Below are 18,724 nucleotides of genomic sequence, written 5' to 3'. Positions count from 1 at the left end.
GACAACCCAGACCTTGTCAGATCCTGGATTCTTGAGATCAGTCCCAGTGCTTTACCGGCATTCATCATATCCATTAATATTCTTGTCTCCATGTTGCAAATAGGAGGGATGATGATAATTTAGTGTTACAGATGTTATACTATCAGACTGTTTCATATGAAGTGAAATATTTTATATGTAGTACAAGTAGAGACAAAGATGTTCCTCATCAATTATTTTGGAGCCCTAATTATCAGGAGGCCAAGATGCAAATTTCTTTCTTGGCTGCCTCCATAATTTGATTTTTAGTTAAATCTTAATGGGGAGATATCTTGAGTTGATACGGTGGCTTCTATTCCTCTTGAAGGAGAAAGACTGAAACAAAGCGGTAGAGCAGGTGTGGGGAACCTCTGGCCCACTAGATGTTGCTGAACTACAACTCCCATCAGCCCCAGCAAGCATGGCCAATGGCCAGAGATGATGGGAGCTGTAGTTCAGCAACATTTGGCGGGCCAAAGGTTCCCTATACCATTACTGCTTTAAGGATAACTGACTGTTCAATTATCAGTGTTTGATATACAGTGTGCACTCAAGAACCCAAAGAAGATAAGCACACCATCTTCAAAGACAAGAGAAAAAAGAATGGGGAATTTGAAGGTTTTTCAAAATGACAATGGTAGGTATAGGAAGGACTTGTGACACATATTTTCATGATAGTGTGGACATCTCTTAACAAGTGCTGCTGACATGAACATAACCACCATCCCAGAAAAAAAAATTCCCCTGCACTTGTTTAGCTGCAGCTAACAGGACTTATATTCTTTCCCCCCATAACGTAGAAAATATAAGCACTTTTGGGGTCATCTGAACTGCCTGAAAAGCAAGATTGTATTTGATCACCACCAGTGACCTGGCATCTACCATCAAGTCCCTGAAACTTTTGTTCAAGTTGTGCTCATATACACCAAGCAGACTATGAAAATGATTCTCCTCCATGGCAAAAGAAGCTGAACAATTTCCTTGCCCGTCATGAGGCATAGCAGGTCTTTGTGCCTTTCTCTGCTGGGCAATGTAGAATGTTATGTTGGACACTGCTGTGTCAAATCATATGAGAATGCCATTTACCTCTCTCTTTAGGATGACAGTTGTTTGGCTAGGGCAAGGATTGTGACATTTCTTAATTTCCTGAACTCTTCCCACCCCCTTCTTTACCCTTCATATTTAACAATAGCCAGATAAAGCCAACCACTTTGAACAGTTAAAATTCCAGGTTTGAATTTCAATGAGTGCTTTTTCGAGCATTGTGACAATATCAGAGTAGGGTTGTTGCCAGTTGTCTGTTATTCTGTTGCTAATCCCAGCTTGGCCAGGTGTATGGCCTGCAGGTAAGGCGTGGGAGGCTGCTGAATACCAGATATCGTTGTTGCATATCATCTTGTTAAACTGTCATAAAAGTTGCCAGTGAGTGTGTGTATGTGCATGTGTGTTTGCATGCAGACCAAAGACCGAGCTTAATCCAGTTATACTGTTGCTTACTTTTCCACAAAGGAGTTTTGCAAAAGGATCCTAGAGAGGGCCAAGTAAGATTGATCAAAGGTTTTATATGATAGTTATGTTTATTAGTTAAATTTGTATCCCATTTTTCTACCAAATGGTATGTCAGGGTGGTGTGCAGAATAATATTGCAGTCTGGACCATAAACCGTAAGAAACATGCCAAGGCAATTGCTCCAATCCAGAAAAAGTGCTCCCATGTACATATTTAATTCAGGCCTACTTCCATCCCAGGTCATATAGACACCCCCATGTGAGGCTGCTAAGAATGTGGGGATTATTGCTAGGCTTACACCCCATCTGGGATCACAGGTAGCCACCTCCTCCATGTGGAAGGCGGACATGCACCCACCATAATTTGCACTATCATAATAGTACTTTTTGAACCTGTAACCGCATGCATTACAATCATGTGTTGATTTCCCATGTGAAATCATGCATGGGGGATGCTGTTTCTGAGAATTGGCAGTCTGTGTGCAAGATGCTAGGGTGGGATTCATCATGGTGTTCAAGGTACGGTGTGTGTGTGTTCTACACAGAAGGAATGATTGCTAAACCCAGATAATTTTTGAAGTGAACAGGAAGATATTTGCTTGGTGATCTAATATGGGCCAAATGGACAGTATTTGGAGCAGAACCCGAAAGTTGGTTCAAATCTGACTTCAGCTAATGATTTCCAAGTAAAATTAGGTAGAAACTAAATAAAACAGAAATTGCTCCATAAACAAATAGCATAAATGTATGTCTGAACCAGCACATAGAATGTTTGCCTAAAATGAAGTGTTTGAACATAAGATTTTTTGACCTGGCCTTAAGCTATCTGTAACCCACCTGAAAAGTAGTTACCAGAACAGATGGAATGGACAGAAGGGTGTAGCTCTGGTGCCGCTGTTACACTGAATATACTTTACTTTGGCTGGAGGTTTCCTGTTAAGGACCACTGATCATTGTTTGTTTTAAAGACATAGCCTAACATTTTTAAAAGCCAGATGGAAGAGCCTTGTTTGAATGAGTAATACATACAAAGAGCTCCAGCCACATATCTGTCTGAACAGCCGCACTGTATCCAGAGAGGTGCTGGGTTCTGGCTGGGACCCAGTCTTGTGTATTTCAAAGCAAGATTGTTATATCCTTGTAGGCACTGGAGTTACTGTGGATTCAGTAACTTCTGTGACAAGAACTAATTCTATGAGCCTACAGCCCTTTCCCAAGTATGACGTGCCATCTTGAGATCCTTGGAGGAAAAGTGGAAATTTTAGGTGACACCTAAGTAAGTGTCCATCTTCTTAGATGGCTGAGTATTTTACTATTATTTATTTATTTATATTTATTTATATAATATATATCCCACCCTTCCTCCCAACAGGAGCCTAGGGCAGCAAACGGGTGTTAAAACACTAAAAAACATCTATAAAACGTTTAAAAAGAAAACACCTTTTCAAAAGAAATCTTAAAAGAAAATCTTTAAAAACACCTTTAAAACAATTCCCAACACAGATGCAGATTGGGAGAAGGTCTTTCCTTAAGAGGCTTGATGAAAGAGGAAGGTCTTCAGTAGGTGCCAAAAGGATAACAGACGACTGCTAATATTTAAGAGGAGGGAATTCCAAAGAGTAGGTGCCACAACACCGAAAGGCCTGATTCCTGTCTTGTGCTGAATGGACTTCCTGATAAGATGATATCTGTAGGAGGCTCTCACCTACAGAGCAGTGACTGACTGGGTATAAAAGGGTAAGACGATCTTTCAGGCATCCTGGTCCTAAGCTGTACAGGGCTTTATAGACCAAAATCAGCATCTTCAACTTAGCCTGGGCAGCCAGTGAAATTCTTTCAGCAGTGATCATTCATGCCATCGCATTTTGCACCAGCTGCAGCTTCCGGACCAACTTCTAGGGCAGTCCCACACAGAGTGTATTACAGTAATCCAAGCTGTAGGTTACCAGTGCATGAACAACAGTGGTCAGGCTATCACACTCCAGAAACAGTCACAGCACTCTTACCAGCCAAAACTGGTAAAAGGCACTCCTACCCACTGAGATCACCTGGGCCTCTAGTGACAAGGATGGATTTAGGAGCACCGTCGGGCTACAAACCTGCTCTTTCTGAGGGAGTATGACCCCATCCAAATATCTGGCCTAGACTCAAGAACCACCTGCCTACACCACCTCCATCTTGCCAGGATTCAGATTCAGTTTATTGGCCTTCATCCAGCCCACCACCGGGTGCACGCACTGATCCAGGACTTGCACGGCCTCTCCAAAATAAGATACTATAGAGAAATAAAGCTGGGTATCATCAGTATACTGCTGACACTGCACCCCAATTGTCCTAATGACTGCTCCCATCAGCTTCATAAAGATATTAGCTTTGGGGTAAAATGGTACTCTGCGGCATACCACAGCACAACTGCCGGCATTGATGGTGAAAGACAATCACCCAATGCTATTCTCTGAAAGTGGCCCTGGAGATAGGATCGGAACCATTGTAAAACAGTGCCTCCAATACCCATCTCACGAAGTCCATGAAGGATCCATGGTCAATGGCATCAAAAGCCACTGAGAAATCAAGTAAGAAGAACCAGGTCACTCTCCTTCTCCGTATAAAGGTCATCCATCAGGGCAACCAAGGCTGAGTCAGTCCCATAACCAGGCCTGAACCCAGATTGAAACAGGTCAAGATAATTTGTTTCATCCAAGAGTACTTGCAATTGCTGTGCCATAATAACCCTCTTGACCGCTTTTCCTAAAATGAGGGGTATTTGCAATCATGCGGTAGTTATCACAAACCAATGGGTCCAGGGTGGGTCTTTTCAGGAGCGGTCAGATCACTGCCTCTTTCACAGCAGCTGGGATCATTCCCTCCTGCAAAGACACGTTGACCAAGTAGAGCAAGGGTCAAGAGGACACATTGCTGGCCACATCATCCCAAGCACCTTGTCCACATCATCAGGCCACATTAATTGAAACTGATCCCAAGAAGCTGCAGCAGACATTGCACTGGACACCTCACTGGGGCCTACAGGAAATGTGGCTGGGACATCATGATTGCTATGGAGGTGAACTTCACCCTCAAAGTGCCTTGCAAACAATTCACAGTGGGCTATTATGCCACTAGAGGAGAAGGCCTTGATCTATTACAGCACTTTACAATTAAATAAATGAAACTGCTAACTGTTCTGCCTTAGCCAGACCGCTGTGTCATTTTGGGACAGCTTTCACATAAGAGTTGTTTTCTCAGCACCCCAGCACAAAATAGCAGTCGAAGCAAGGAACACTACTGTATATTATTCTGGCAGGCTGTTTTCTTAAGCAGAGGTATATCAGTAGAGGACATTCTATTCTAATCACAGGCGATCTGCAAAATACAGCATTTTCCTTTTAAGGTTTTCATACCAGGAGATTGCCATATATTTTACATACAGTATCAGCATGATAAGGAGTGCCTCACTGCTCGTGATTAGCTTCTCTGGGAGCCTGCTAGCGCAAGAACAGTGTACTGGTGTGGAACTGTTTGAAATTTCTCTAGCTTGAACGGATAGTGGCTATGCAATCTGCTGTATAAGTCGCAAGAGCTTTGACAGAGGCATAAGCACACCTGGGAACTGGGGAACATCTGGTGGAAGAACTCACTTTTTTAAAAACGCTGCACAATGACTTGGGAGCAGCAGCTGTGTAGAGGATAGCACACTGCTAGTTAAGAGTAGGAAACGTATAAAAGGCGACAGAAGCCCTCCCATGCAAAAATAATTAGATCAGATCTACGTTAAGTGTGCTGTAAAGCAGGAATAAGGGTATAAGGCCTAAAAGAATGAGAAATTGACTTGTTAATTCATGCAGGTACTTAATTTGTTTTCTCATTACACCTGATGACTAGTATTGAAAAGGTATTGTATTTGAGGTGATATGCACACTCTGTTTGTGTCATTATATACGTGTCATACAAGTCAATACCTGCTGTTACAGTCATTGATTACTGAAGATGTATGTGTGAACCAGGCTTCAAAATTAATGGGCAGCAGGGCAGCATTTTTGATAGGGAAGATTTATTTATTGATTTATTAAAAGGTGCACTCCTCCTCCCCACCCTATTGAGAGGCCCCTCAGGGGCCTCTGTGGCTCCAGATGCCCTCATCCTGGGCCCAATCTGGCCACCCTTTGGGACTGGTCCTGTGTGCACACATACAGTATTAGGTGCTGTACTGAACAAAGGAGTGACACAGTCCTTAATCTGAGTCCTTGCAGTCTGCATTAGATGATAAAGGCAGGGGTCAAAGGGAAGGACAGGAATGGAGAAAGGTGAGTGGCAAAGAATTGGATGCGAGTAGGGTTTCTTAAAAAAATAGGAGGGGGCTTTGCTGTGGGATTTGGAACAGAAGAGTAAAATAACTTGATCAGAAATAAGGAAGTTGCTAGTTAATGTATTAAAATTATCTTAACTCACAGATTAAGATTTAAGGTTTTGAAAAGTATCCATGGAGGCAGAAGTGGTGGCGTGGTGCATATAGTGGAAAGTTGACTGCTGGAAAAGGAGACCTCTACATGGCCTCTTTTTCCATGTACAGGACACAGCCATGCTAACCCATGCACAATGTTCTTGTTCTGTAGATCAGCTGGATGCAAAGGTGGGACTTTCTGATATCTATAATGTGAGATGATACAAAAGTAAAACAACTCCCAATACTTATTACTTTTTTTACAACACCAGATGCCAGAGTGCTTTAGTGCTTCCTTGTTTCTCAGAGCTGGGGGGTTTGCCAGCATGTTTTAGTGTTTAGCTTCAAACGAATTGGATAACCGAAACCATCAGATGAATTAGGGGCATGCAACATTTTTTTTTCTACATTGTTGGTCCATTCATTCTCATTATTCTAATTCACATTCATTTTGTTACTCATTTGTTAAAATCACATGTGTTTATTCTTTAATTATTTAAAGTACATCTGTTTTCATTACTCATTCTTCATTTGCCTTTTTTGTTTTTGCTGGTGCTGTAGTGGCAACAGCAATTATTTCAATAACTACCATCTGGTGGCCAATATTTAATTTCTGCAGAATTTCCAGAATATTGCATCATTCCATGGCAGTGGGGCATTCTGGGAAAATAAAATGGACACACCAAGAGGCAGCTGCCAAAATCAGTTGCTGGTTCCATAGAAAAGTAAGCCTCCTCTGCCGCTAAATGAGTGATGAATGGGTATGAAACAAGTAGATAAATGAATCCATTTGAACAAACAACTGGCACTCCAAACCTGTAAAGTAATCAATAGAACCTCGCAGGAGTTTGACTTTGATGGCTGTGGGAGTTCATCAATGAAATCTTCCTGAAGGTTTTATGCACCATATGGGTGGAGACATAGGGCTTATCCACATGGGAGCAAAACATTGTATTAAAGATGCTGCTGTTACCTTTGTTTTCTTTTTACCACAGTCCACATAGGGGGCTCAAAGCCAGCAGCAAACCCGGTGCTTTTCATTCACACTGAAGGGAAAGGATTCATCACACAGCTTCCTAATGACCACACCCTCTTAAGGTCAATTTTTCACTTCCTCTGGTTACCTTGGCAACTGAGCATGTTCCAGAGTTTCATAAAGTGTGATTATTTGTATTTTCACTGCTACAGTCCAGCTGGAATGCAAATATTTGCTTGAACAGTGTTATGCTTTTGTGCACAATTAGGGGAGAAAGAAAAATAAAGCACAGTTTGCAGCAGGCTTGCAGAACGGGAGCCAGCAACCAAACAGGAAATGAAATGAAAGAAGGGAGGAGGAGGGAGTGGGCATGGAGAGGGAAACAATTGACACACCCACCTAAAGCATTGGAGTAAAGCATCTACAAGCACTCAGAGATACGAACTGAAGTTGTTTTTACCTTCCCTTTTCAGATTAAAAGAGCATTGATATACTATGGAGTTAAAGGGAAAACCTGCAATCTAGCTGCTGATTGTGTGCAATGTTGTGTGATCCATGCAAATTAAAAGGGGCTGTGACTAGCACCAGACCAGCACTAAAGCTCTGTGTGAACCAGCCCATACACACTCTGCTGTCGATTCCAGTGCATCTCCACTTCTCTTTTTTGAAAACGGGGGCACACAACACTAGTCAAATTCCAGCCCTTCTTACTGTAAAATCTAGTTGAATCAGCTCCAGTGTTGTTGTCTTTTTGGAAATCAGTTTCAAAGAGATTTTGCAACTGATCCGCAGATCAACCCATTCCCCTTCCAGGTGTGGCCAATGGAAAAGCTTTGCTGTAGGTGACTAGTGTGCTCACAGCCTGTGTCTCCCTAAACATAATGCTCAAATCCATTTTGTCTTTGAATAGAGAAAATATCCACATGCATATGTTGTTGGAACATCCCATTAGAATGCATTCAATAATAAAAAGGGGGCACCTGGTTAAATAGTGCCAATTTAAGTGGCAAATCCTAAATTGAATATATAGCAATTACTGACAGTTAATACTAGCCCTACTAATAAAACTGTAATTAGATCTCACGGTGGAGCTGTAAAATGGATGTGTTAAAGATTGAACCAACTGCTTACTGGATGTCTGATGGACAATTTGTGCTGATTGCTTAATTGATGGGTCCATATAATTCCACAGTATGCTATATTCTTTGGTCTTGGATGAAGACACTAGTATCAATACAAACAAATAAATTAACAGAATATAAAAGTGGTGAGAGAAAAAAGTTGTTGAAGCTATAGCCAATTAGAAGCCAGTAAGGATGAGTTGGATTTCCTCAGTTCTATTCTGTAAATGTGCTGAGATTCTGAGGTTATTTTGGTTCCATTCCACTGAATTCCAATAACACTTCAGGATTTCAGAATGTCATCAGAACAGATTTTACACATGTTCTGAACACCAAGGGGATTGGATAAAAAAAAAACCCTTAAATTGAAAAGCCTGCAAGCTCTTTTTTAAAAAAGTACTGTTTCACTATTATACTAAATGCATTTTTATTGTACTATGTGCAATAGAAAATAAAAATATGGGGCGGCTTTTGTGAAAGAAGAATTGTTTTTTTATTTATTATTTGATTTATATCCCACCCTTCCTCCCAGAAGGAGCCCAGGGCAGCAAACGAAAGCACTAAGAACACTTTAAAACATCATAAAAACAGACTTTAAAATATATTAAAACAAAACATCTTTAAAAACATTTTTAAAAAAGCTGTAAAAACATCTTTTAAAAAGTTTTAAAAACATCTATTTTTTAAAAAAGGTTTAAGAACATATTAAAAAGCAATTCCAACACAGACTCAGACTGGGATAAGGACTCAACTTAACAGGCTTGTTGAAAGAGGAAGTTCTTCAGTAGCCACCAAAAAGATAACAGTGATGGTGCCTGTCTAATGTTTAAGTATTCATATTTTAATTTATTTTTGCTGTGTTTTATTCCAAAGAGACACAAAAGGGAGTAGGAATCCTACCCACCCCCACCCCAATGTCACTTAAATACCAAGGATTCCTTCATTTTTACAAATTAGATTGTAATTACTTTTGATGGTTGTAGTCTGTACTAATCTTTGCTCCCAAAACCCCAAAATAGTTACAATTAAAAATTTTGGCTCAGGTTTTAAGGAGGCAACTTTTAACAGTTTTCAAACAAATATCTTGAATTTATTTTAGAGGGGTTTTTTTGTTCCCCTCCCATTGATATGAACCTGCACATTTGCTCGAATATACAGTGTATTTTATTGATGAATAAATGTTTGAGATGCTGCATTAAAAAAATTATCCACAGTTGTATTTCTCCTTGTGAGGTGAAGGTGTATAGTAGATATAGCTTTCAAATAAAAATGACTCTGAGTTGGCATGTATTTCATATTGCAAATCTTTTTCTTTGTCACTAGGCATTACATATTCAGTAACTTTTCTGTTCTTTACTTGGATATGGCTAGTATAATGTTTTATATTAAATATATTTTCACTTTGTGTAAATGAATATAGCTCTGGACTTCAAAGGAGGAATGCAGACTAAGCAAGGAAGCCTTTTACATTACACTTGCTTCTGAGAGTCGCATGTGTCCTTGCAACATTTTAATTCTTTCACACCAAGCCATATTAAATCTCAGGATATTTTTATTCTTTTCACAAAACCATCTTCTGCAATCTCATCAAACTCCGTCATATAAACTTGCACATCTAGGCAGGATAAGCAACCTGATTTTTGCTCTTCCCCCATTCCTGCCACTGCATTCCTCTATGCCCTATCACATTCTATTCTAGAGGGCCATGCAACTCTAAGAAGCAGCTGGGAAGAGGGGCATTTTGATGGGTAGGACAAATCAGTGAAAATTAGAGGCCCTCCCCACTGCAAGTGGAAGTGCTTTACACTAAGCCAAAGCCATCCTTCGATATTACTCATTATGTTTAATGTTCCATATAGCAGGAGTGCAGCTTGCAGTGCCAAGATGCATTATGACTTCAGGTGAAATACACAGGCATGAAAATGATGGTTTATGCAGTTTTAACACTACAAACCAGGGCCGGTGCTATCATTAGGCCAACTAGGCAGCCGCCTAGGGCGCAGACCTCAGAGGGGCGCAGTACTGACCTTTGAGGGGCACAGTTTTATACAGATTAGGTTTTTTTTAACCCTTGTAAAAAATGCAACTGATGATTTATATTTTTTATTTTCAGATAAATACCACAACAGTGCTATGGAATATAATTAAGTCTTATGAAAATTTTCTATATTCTGTTTTTTATTTATCCTCTTTATATGTATTTTTATAAGATAATCAAAGATTGTTGTATTACTTATTCTTGCAATTTAAAATAAATGTAGCAGTTTCAAGTTTTCTGCTTTTCATTTATTCTACAAGACATCTGTTTTGAAAATTGAGTTAGCAATTTTTTTGGGGGGGTGCAAGTACTTAGCCTTCCCTAGGGCGCAAAATAGCCTGGCACTGCTATAAACCTATGATGTGGGTGACCCCTGAGCTAAAATACATGTAAATATCTAGACTGCATTATCCATTGAGAAATCTCTGAATTTTAGCAGCAGCACATTCAGAACCAGACAGATTCTCATACAGCTAATGGAGTTTCGGGGGGGGGAGTAAAAATAAATCTAAAATGTATATCTTGTACTGTAACACTAGCAACAGCTATTAAAAAAAAGTAACGATAGAATAAAAATAACTCTCACCTTACGCTAAATAAAACTTACAATCATAAAAGTCTTCCATAAGTGCTGTTTATTCCAGTGATATTGTAAATGTCAATGCTCCATTTTCAACCACAATTTCTATAAATTGCAATAGCTACTGCTCAAATACTATGCCCCATTAAAACATGCATATAGTTGTTTGTTTGCATTTTAATTTTAACCTTCTTAAGAAGCTAGGTATTTAACTGAGGTTGTATGTTTCCCCAGCAGAAGTTCTGATTGTCCATATGTAATGGTACAGCATTGCTCATTAAAAGTGCATGGGCATCGCACTCTATGTAGCAACAGGGCTAATCAATGAACAATGAAGAGTGAGAATCAAAAGCCTGATCTCATAAGCCCTCCAGTGTTTGAGAGGCTTAGAAAAACCTGTTGAGATTCCTTTTCCCAATCCCTCTCCTGGCTTCACCTGGCAATAAAAATGTCCATGAATCAAAATGTAATACACATTTCTTCGATTGAGACCCATGTTGACGTGCTACAAAACAGGAACAAGCCCCTTTCCCTCCTCTCTCTCTCTCTCTCTCTCTCTGTCTCTCTGTGTGTAGAGAAAAAAATGAAAGATGAAATAAAGAAGCACCATAATACTTCTCAAAACAATCACAATTAAGAATATGTCTCAATTATAATCACAGCAAAATATTTTAGTAGTTAGGGGTTTCAGGTGGAGATATAAACTGTTGGGTAAGCACCTATCTTATTTTATATTTAAAGAAAATCATTTATTGTATTAAAAATAGTTTAAAAGAAAGATAGGTTTGGAAACTTCAGCTAGTGCAAAATGCTGCGGCCAGAGTTCTCACTGGGACAAAGAAATTTGACCATATAACACCTGTCCTGGCGCAGCTGCACTGGCTACCGATATGTTTCCGGGCCAGATTCAAAGTGTTGGTTCTTACCTATAAAGCCCTAAACGGCATCGGACCGCAATACCTGGTGGAATGCCTCTCTCGCTATGTACCTACCCATTCACTACGCTCGACGTCGAAGACCCTTCTCCGGGTCCCAACTCATAAAGAGGCCCGGAGATCAACAACTAGATCTAGGGCCTTCTCGGTGGTGGCCCCCGAACTATGGAATGCCCTCCCAGACGAGATACGCCTGGCGCCTTCTTTGTTATCTTTTCGGTGCCAGGTAAAAACCTACCTTTTCGCCCAGGCTTTTTAAACATTTTAAATTTAATTTTAAACCTAATATGGATTTTAATTTATAAACTCAATGGCAATTCTATTTTGGATTTTTATCATGTTTAATGTTTTTATAATTGTATTATATTTTTCACACTTGCTCATATTTTAATTGTGATTTTATTTGTTGTACACCGCCCTGAGAGCTTTCTGCTATAGGGCGGTCTAGAAATGTAATTAAATAAATAAATAAATAAATAAATATGCTAGCCGACTGAATGTTCAGTAACCATATTTAGAATCATTACTCTTGACAGATCAAAATGTAATAAAGGTGTGCATAAATTTTCCATGCATCACAGGGTGAGGGATAGCCCACTGGCCAACTGTCAGCAATACCAGCACGGCAGAGGCATTTTGAGAAGCAAAGATATGACCATAACTCAGTGGTACAGCATCTGCTTTGCATGCAGCTGGCACCAGATCCAATCCCAGACATCTCGATTTAGGGCTGGAAATATGCCCTATCTGAAAACTTGGAGAGCTGTTGCCAGACGGTGTAGACCAGAGGTCACCAATGTGGCACCTGTTATAGCTAATACAGCAGGTAGTGTGGTGTGTGTGGGTGGTACTCACAGCAGTTCCTCCAGGTTGCAAATGTGCCCATAGGCCAAAATTTTTTTGGCAAATTCTGGTGTAGACAATACTAGATGATCTTACTTAGTATAAAGCACTGTTCTTCAATCTTGGGTGCCCGGATGTTAACGAACTACAGCTCCCATCATCCCTGACCCTTGACCATGCTATCTGGGGATAATGGGAGTTGTAGTCCAACAACATCTGAGGACTCAAGGTTGAAGAACAGTGGTATAAGGCAACTTCCTATGCTCCTCTGTAACAAATGGGAGCAGAGAAAGGCAGCTCTTCCATTGCTACTGCTCCGGGATAATATCCTTTGTTGGCTTTAACAGGGAAATTCACTTGGACCCACTCATGTGCTGAAAGACTGCATGAAGGAGGATGTCCTGTGTAATCCCAATCACGCTGTGCATTCTCTGGCCATGTGAAAGGGACCTATGTGCATACTGATATAGGCATATTGAGTTTCTCCACACACTGCAAGATACTGATTGGCGCAGGATCAGTGAGAAGTGTGGCTGGCTAGCATATGTGGTAGTGGTGTGGACTGTGAAGCGCATGTGTGAGGGGTTCGAGTGAGCCTCCCTAGTGTCGTGTTCTGTTACTGTACTGATTTTGTTGCATTTAGCATTATGGTATTTTGATTCGATTTAATGTGGCATATCATTGGATTAGCTAGATGCAATATTTTCTCAGTTTAATATGATATTATTGCAGTGTGTTTTATATATATTGCTTCATCTGCCATTATGAATTTGGCATGGACTGAACTGTTTAATTCTTTGTATAGATAGATAATGTGTCTATATGGTGTATGAACTGGTTTTTGAGCATGTGGAAGTCTGAAGAAGTGTGGCCAGTGGGCATAATCCTAACACCCCTTCTTCACACACACACATGGAGTGCATTGGCTATGTGTGGGGACCAAATAATAAGGCAGATTGGGGTGATTCAGAGGTATTTCCCTCCCTTCCTGAGTTAAAATGTGATGTTAATAAGCCCAAGCCAGATCAGCTGCCCTCCAAGCTTTGCATTGCTCTGTCATTTCTAAACTTTTCTGTATTTCTTAATTATGTCAAGGTAAGAAAGAGCAAGAGACAAACCTCCATAAAGGATTATGAAGAAAAGTGAATCCCTTTTACTTCCGCCCATTAAAAAGCCCTGAACCTATTTGTCTGCAATTTGGCAGGTTTAAGCCACTCTGGAGGGGCTCCTCTGCCTAAATTTCATCCAATTTGGCCAAAGCGGGGAAAGGTTATAGCTGTTTTTAGATTCCTCTTTATAGTGAATGAGGAATACTGAGCTTCATTTTGTACTGAATGGCTTGGAACCCAAACACAGATCAAAGGAGAGAGAGCATAGAGCAACTCAGAAAGAAGCTGGTTTTTTTTTAAGCACTTATTTAGATAGAAGGCAAATCTTGGGGCTTGTGCACATCCCCTAACACACACACACATTTGTGCTTAAATGAACAGCTGATCAGGGCTCTGGTTTATATTGCTTGCATTTCAAATATACCAAAGCACAGATATTGTCATCTAACAAACATTGCGGGCTTATCAACACAGGAACATTTCTTTGTAGCAAATACACTGCTTTTACCATTGTAATAGATTTGCAAAGTCCACACTTTGTGCTAAAATCCATTGTTTTCCATTCACACAAGTAGGCTTTCCTCTGGGAAGGATTAGCGTTGCTGTTTCCTTGTGGTCCCGCCCCCTAATTTTACATTTTTACCCCCTCCGGTTGCTCAGTTACTGGGCATGTGCAAATATTTTTGACCTGCACAGTAAATCCACTCCCTCCTGCCCCCACCACTTCCTGAAGTTTGGTGGTTGAAAAGAAATGGGGTCATCTGCCCCTCCCTTTCTCCATTGCCTCTTGCCTTTTCTGAGTTAATTTTTCCTCACTGGAAAAATAAATCAATATAATATTGATATTTTAAATAAAATATCAATATCAATATTTGAGAAAATATTGACATTTTCTTTAAAATATTGATAGTAATATCGATATTGAGGTGACTTTTTAAAAAATCCACTTAGATTTTTTAGAAAAAAAATGGAAACCAGGCACGGAGAGATGTTACTTCAAAATTCTGTGCGCAAAGATAGAGAATATGAGAAAGAATGATAAAATCCAATGGCAATTCCCATTGCTAGTTACAAGGAGTGAAGGAAGTTTACTCGGGGAGCAAGGGAGAAAAGAAAGGAGGGCTGTGGCAAACTGTGAAGGGGGGGAGGACAGAGCAGTCAGAAGCTGTTGGATAAGCCACTGGAAACAAAATGGAATTTATGGGAAAGTTATTGAGCAGAGAAAGGGGAATAGCTGAAAGTCATGATTCACCTGCCCATTAAAAACCATCAAAGCAAATGAATCAAAGACGTACGGAGCAGAGTGGAAAAATATTATTCTAAACTGTGTGTATTATCAGAGGATTGGGTTAGTACAGATTTACAGGGGGAAACTGCATGATAGATTCTGTTTGCTATGTGAATCATGCCAATTAAAAAAAAATCTGAGTAGCAGCAAACAGACACTAAATCACCGGTGCAGTGAGCCCTACGCCAATGGCTCGAATATCCTGTGACAGTTGTTGTACAAGATAAGCCACAGTAGGCCACTGTGCCACTTTTCCTCTCTGACCACTCTCCTTAAGCGCCTTTGTGGCTGGCTGTGGCATAGTTATAGACGCAGTAGAAAGCATGCATTGTGTGAGGGTGTCCAAATGCAGAAAGTTGTGTCCTGCAGCTCTAGGTCTTTGTGGTCAGCAGCATGACCTGAAGCTGGAACATGACATTCACCAAGTAAGTATTGCTTGCTTGACCAGGGAAAACAGGAGGCCAGGCACCTAGTATGAAGAGTAGGGCTGTAAACACACTGGTGTTTACATTAGCCACACCTGGAGGGAGAATGCACCGATCTGCTGATCAGTTGTGAAATCTCTCTGAAGCTGAATTTTAAAAAATGCACTCAAGTTGCTCCCACTAGGTTTGGCAGTAAAAAGGGGTGGGATTTGACTGATGTGGTATGCCCCCATTTTCAGCAGAGAGAGGTGAAGATTCACTGCAACCGGCAGAACAGTGAGTGTCTTTCTATCCTAGAACTGGCCAATCCAGGGGCTTTATAGTGCTGATGTTTAACATCCCTGTTTCTTTTGTACCTGAAGAAGATTGAGATCAGAGAACATCCAAGACAGAGCTATCTGTTACAAAGAAAACATAGGACAGTGGTGGCTAGTGCCCATTGGGACTGATGGGTGGAAGGAGCCCAACAGTCAGTCAAGCAAGAGCCAGTGACAGGCAGAGCCAACTAATTCTCGTTTTGTCCTGCTGATTTTTACAAGAGCAACAGTCACGCTAAGGAGAAGGAAGCCAGAGCCACCCCCTGGACTGGCTGTAAGTAAGAAAGCCAGTGGGCTTGAAGGAATCAAGAGTGAGGTTGGTGGGGCAGTGCCCCATTTACCCTAATGGATCAGCCTCCACTGACATAGGTTTGCAGCCCCCTTTTTTGTCAGACAAATGCATCGACAGGGGAGAATAAATAACTAGAGAGAGGTGCTTCTCCCCTGCCAAATCTCAGCAAATTTCCCCTGGCAGTTTGGTTTTTAATCCACAGCTGGGCTCTGTGGGAAAACAACTCAGGTCGTGAATATGCAGGGAAGAATAAGCAGGTCTGGGAAGACTGAAGCATTCCTCCTTTCTTCCAAGTGATTCTCCCCTACTCTACAAATGCACTGTACCTTGGCACATTTCCACTCATGAGTTTGACAAGGTAATGCACAGTTCCATGCAAAGACACTTACTAGGATAGGTTCCAGCCTTGGAACCTGAGGTTCCTTGTTCAGGCTATGGAGTCTCTGACACATTAGGAATATATGTAATGCTTGTCTGATATGCTGTTTAATTAGCCAAGGGAATTCACTGCCATTAGATTGAATAAAAACTAATATCTAAATAGTATTTAAGCAAGTAATTCTGTTTCTAGGCAATGTGATAACCGTAACAGAATATGGCAAGGGGATAGCATATAAAAAGCTGTGATCCTTGAACATCTCTGCTATCTTTTCAGCACCTTTTGAAGACTTTCCTCTTTCAACAAGTCTTTTAAGTTGAGACCTATCCCAGTCTGCGTCTATGTTAGAATTGCTTGTTGATATGTTTTTTTAAATAATGGTTTTAACCCTTTTTAAAAGGCATTTTTAAAGCTTTTTTAAATGTTTTTAATGTTGTTTTGTTTTAATGTATTTTAAGGTCTGTTTTTATGATGTTTTAAAGTGTTTTTAGTGCTTCTGTTTGCTGCCCTGGGCTCCTGCTGGGAGGAAGGGCGGGATATAAATCAAATAAGAAATAAATAAATAACACATCTTTATATATATTTTTGTATTAAGAAACCAGCTTAGTGCCCAGATGACTGAAATGAGAAAGGATGGTTCAGCTTATGCTAGTGAAATTCAACAGAGGCATTTTGAATAAGTGGTAATGCAAGTATGTTCCTGCGAGAAGACCTCCAAAGAGAAAAAGATGCATTAGCGGTGCCAACACGTGACAAAGACATGGATAAGCAATCTGACATCTTCCGCAGTGGAAGAAGCTATGCAGTGGTCCCTGGCATGAGGTGACCGAGACAATGTGATTATCAGAGAGAAAGGTGATTTCAGTCATCCATCAAGGTTCTTTACTAACATCCTCAGAAGAAATGACACAGATGAACAGCAGAGTGCTCTGCACATGTTAAATCTGACAATGGAAACATGGGTCTGTATTTGGATATCACATGAAGTTAATTAAAAACTAGAGGTTGGGATCCTTCTTGCTTTGGGAATGATTATATGCATCCTAATGGTTGCTTGCCATTGAAATTTAATTAAAACTGATGGACACTGTGGGAAAGATCCTAGTTTTAGTAAGGTTCCAAGCATGCCCACAGGGTTTCAATTGTGCATGGGGCTGCTACTCCATAAGTGTGTGTGGGAGACTGGGGAATGGTCCTTATTATATGCACAGAGTAGGGATGGAGAACCTGTAGCCCTCCAGATGCTGCTGGATTGCAATTCCCATCATCCCTGACCATGACCATGCAGGCAGGTCTGGAGGGCCACAGGTTCCCATCCTTGACACAGAGTGTTCTCTTACAGAAGAGGCAGCTATTGAATCCACAGAGCTCCATCATGTGACTAAACGTTCCAGATCTCTTGTTCTATAGATATCCCATTGTCCTCACATATCTCTGAAGAACCATCAGGTTTCTTACTGCAATCCTGAAACTCCTACAATCTCTGCCTGACAAGTATGCCTAGTGGTTTCAGTATAACTGTTCTATTGCTTATATGTGCAATATATGGGGAAGGAGAGAGAGACGGATAAATAATATATTAGTTTGCATCAGGAAAATTATGTAAATTAAACCTCAGAGAACTATGGTGGCCCTTATTTTAACGGCAACTGCTAGGAAATATGTATATAACTGGCATATGCATATAGCATATGCACATTTTTATAATCCTATTACATTTCAGAGGAAAGAGTCCTCATTAAATTTTTTCAGAAAGAAAAAAACACCAAACTCTGGAACAAAGTAACTGCAACAGTAGAATGTCCTTAAAGGCCAATTAGAAATTGCAATACTGGGAGTTTTACTACAACTAACTCCACTGTAATTATCAATCAATGGGTTCAGTTGGAAAAAAATCTCAAATTCACAGCTGGGGAAAAAGATACTAATTGTTTCCTGTTAATTAAGGCTGTGCTGGGAGTCAGGCTTGCCATCCTTCAAGTAAAGGATTGACACATCAATGCTAATATAATGCTCAAGGTCCTTTTCAAAGGCTTTATTTCTAATGTTAATAAATGGGTGTCATATTATTTTAAGTGTCTTAAGCAATCATCCCATTATCTGTCACTTAAATATGGCATGTCTGTATAAACACAGAGGGCGATATACCATTGCCTGGGACAAAAATGGGGATGATTCAATTTGCTTCTGAAAATACAACATTTGAATAATTTCAACAGGATTGTTGGAAGACTATATCAAAGGTAAACACCATTCTTAAAAGTATTTATTTGTTCACTTGGTTTCCACAGAATTTCTCAGTAATACATAGTGAACAATTTAGAGCTCTGAGTTCGTGCTTTATTCAACAAGAACATATATTAGTGCCTTGAATATCAAAGCCATTTCACATGGCCAACAGCAGCTTAATATCACAAATGGGCCATTCAGATATCACAAATGAGTCACTGGCAACCA

General features: G+C 40.3%; 1 long non-coding RNA gene across 1 annotated transcript in view; it reads left to right on the top strand.

The window, feature by feature from the left end:
- The window catches only part of LOC133384244 (uncharacterized), a 129,530-nt gene extending 112,345 nt beyond the window's left edge, over nucleotides 1-17,185 (top strand). Inside the window, exon 3 of the long non-coding RNA XR_009762466.1 lies at nucleotides 16,863-17,185. This is a non-coding gene — a long non-coding RNA (uncharacterized LOC133384244). The remainder of the gene's footprint in view (nucleotides 1-16,862) is intronic.
- Nucleotides 17,186-18,724: the final 1,539 nt, after the last annotated feature.

This window comes from Rhineura floridana, chromosome 4 (genome assembly GCF_030035675.1).
Source record: "Rhineura floridana isolate rRhiFlo1 chromosome 4, rRhiFlo1.hap2, whole genome shotgun sequence".
In the NCBI taxonomy this organism is placed as follows: Eukaryota; Metazoa; Chordata; class Lepidosauria; order Squamata; family Rhineuridae; genus Rhineura; species Rhineura floridana.
This window is presented reverse-complemented; position numbering and strand designations above follow the sequence as displayed.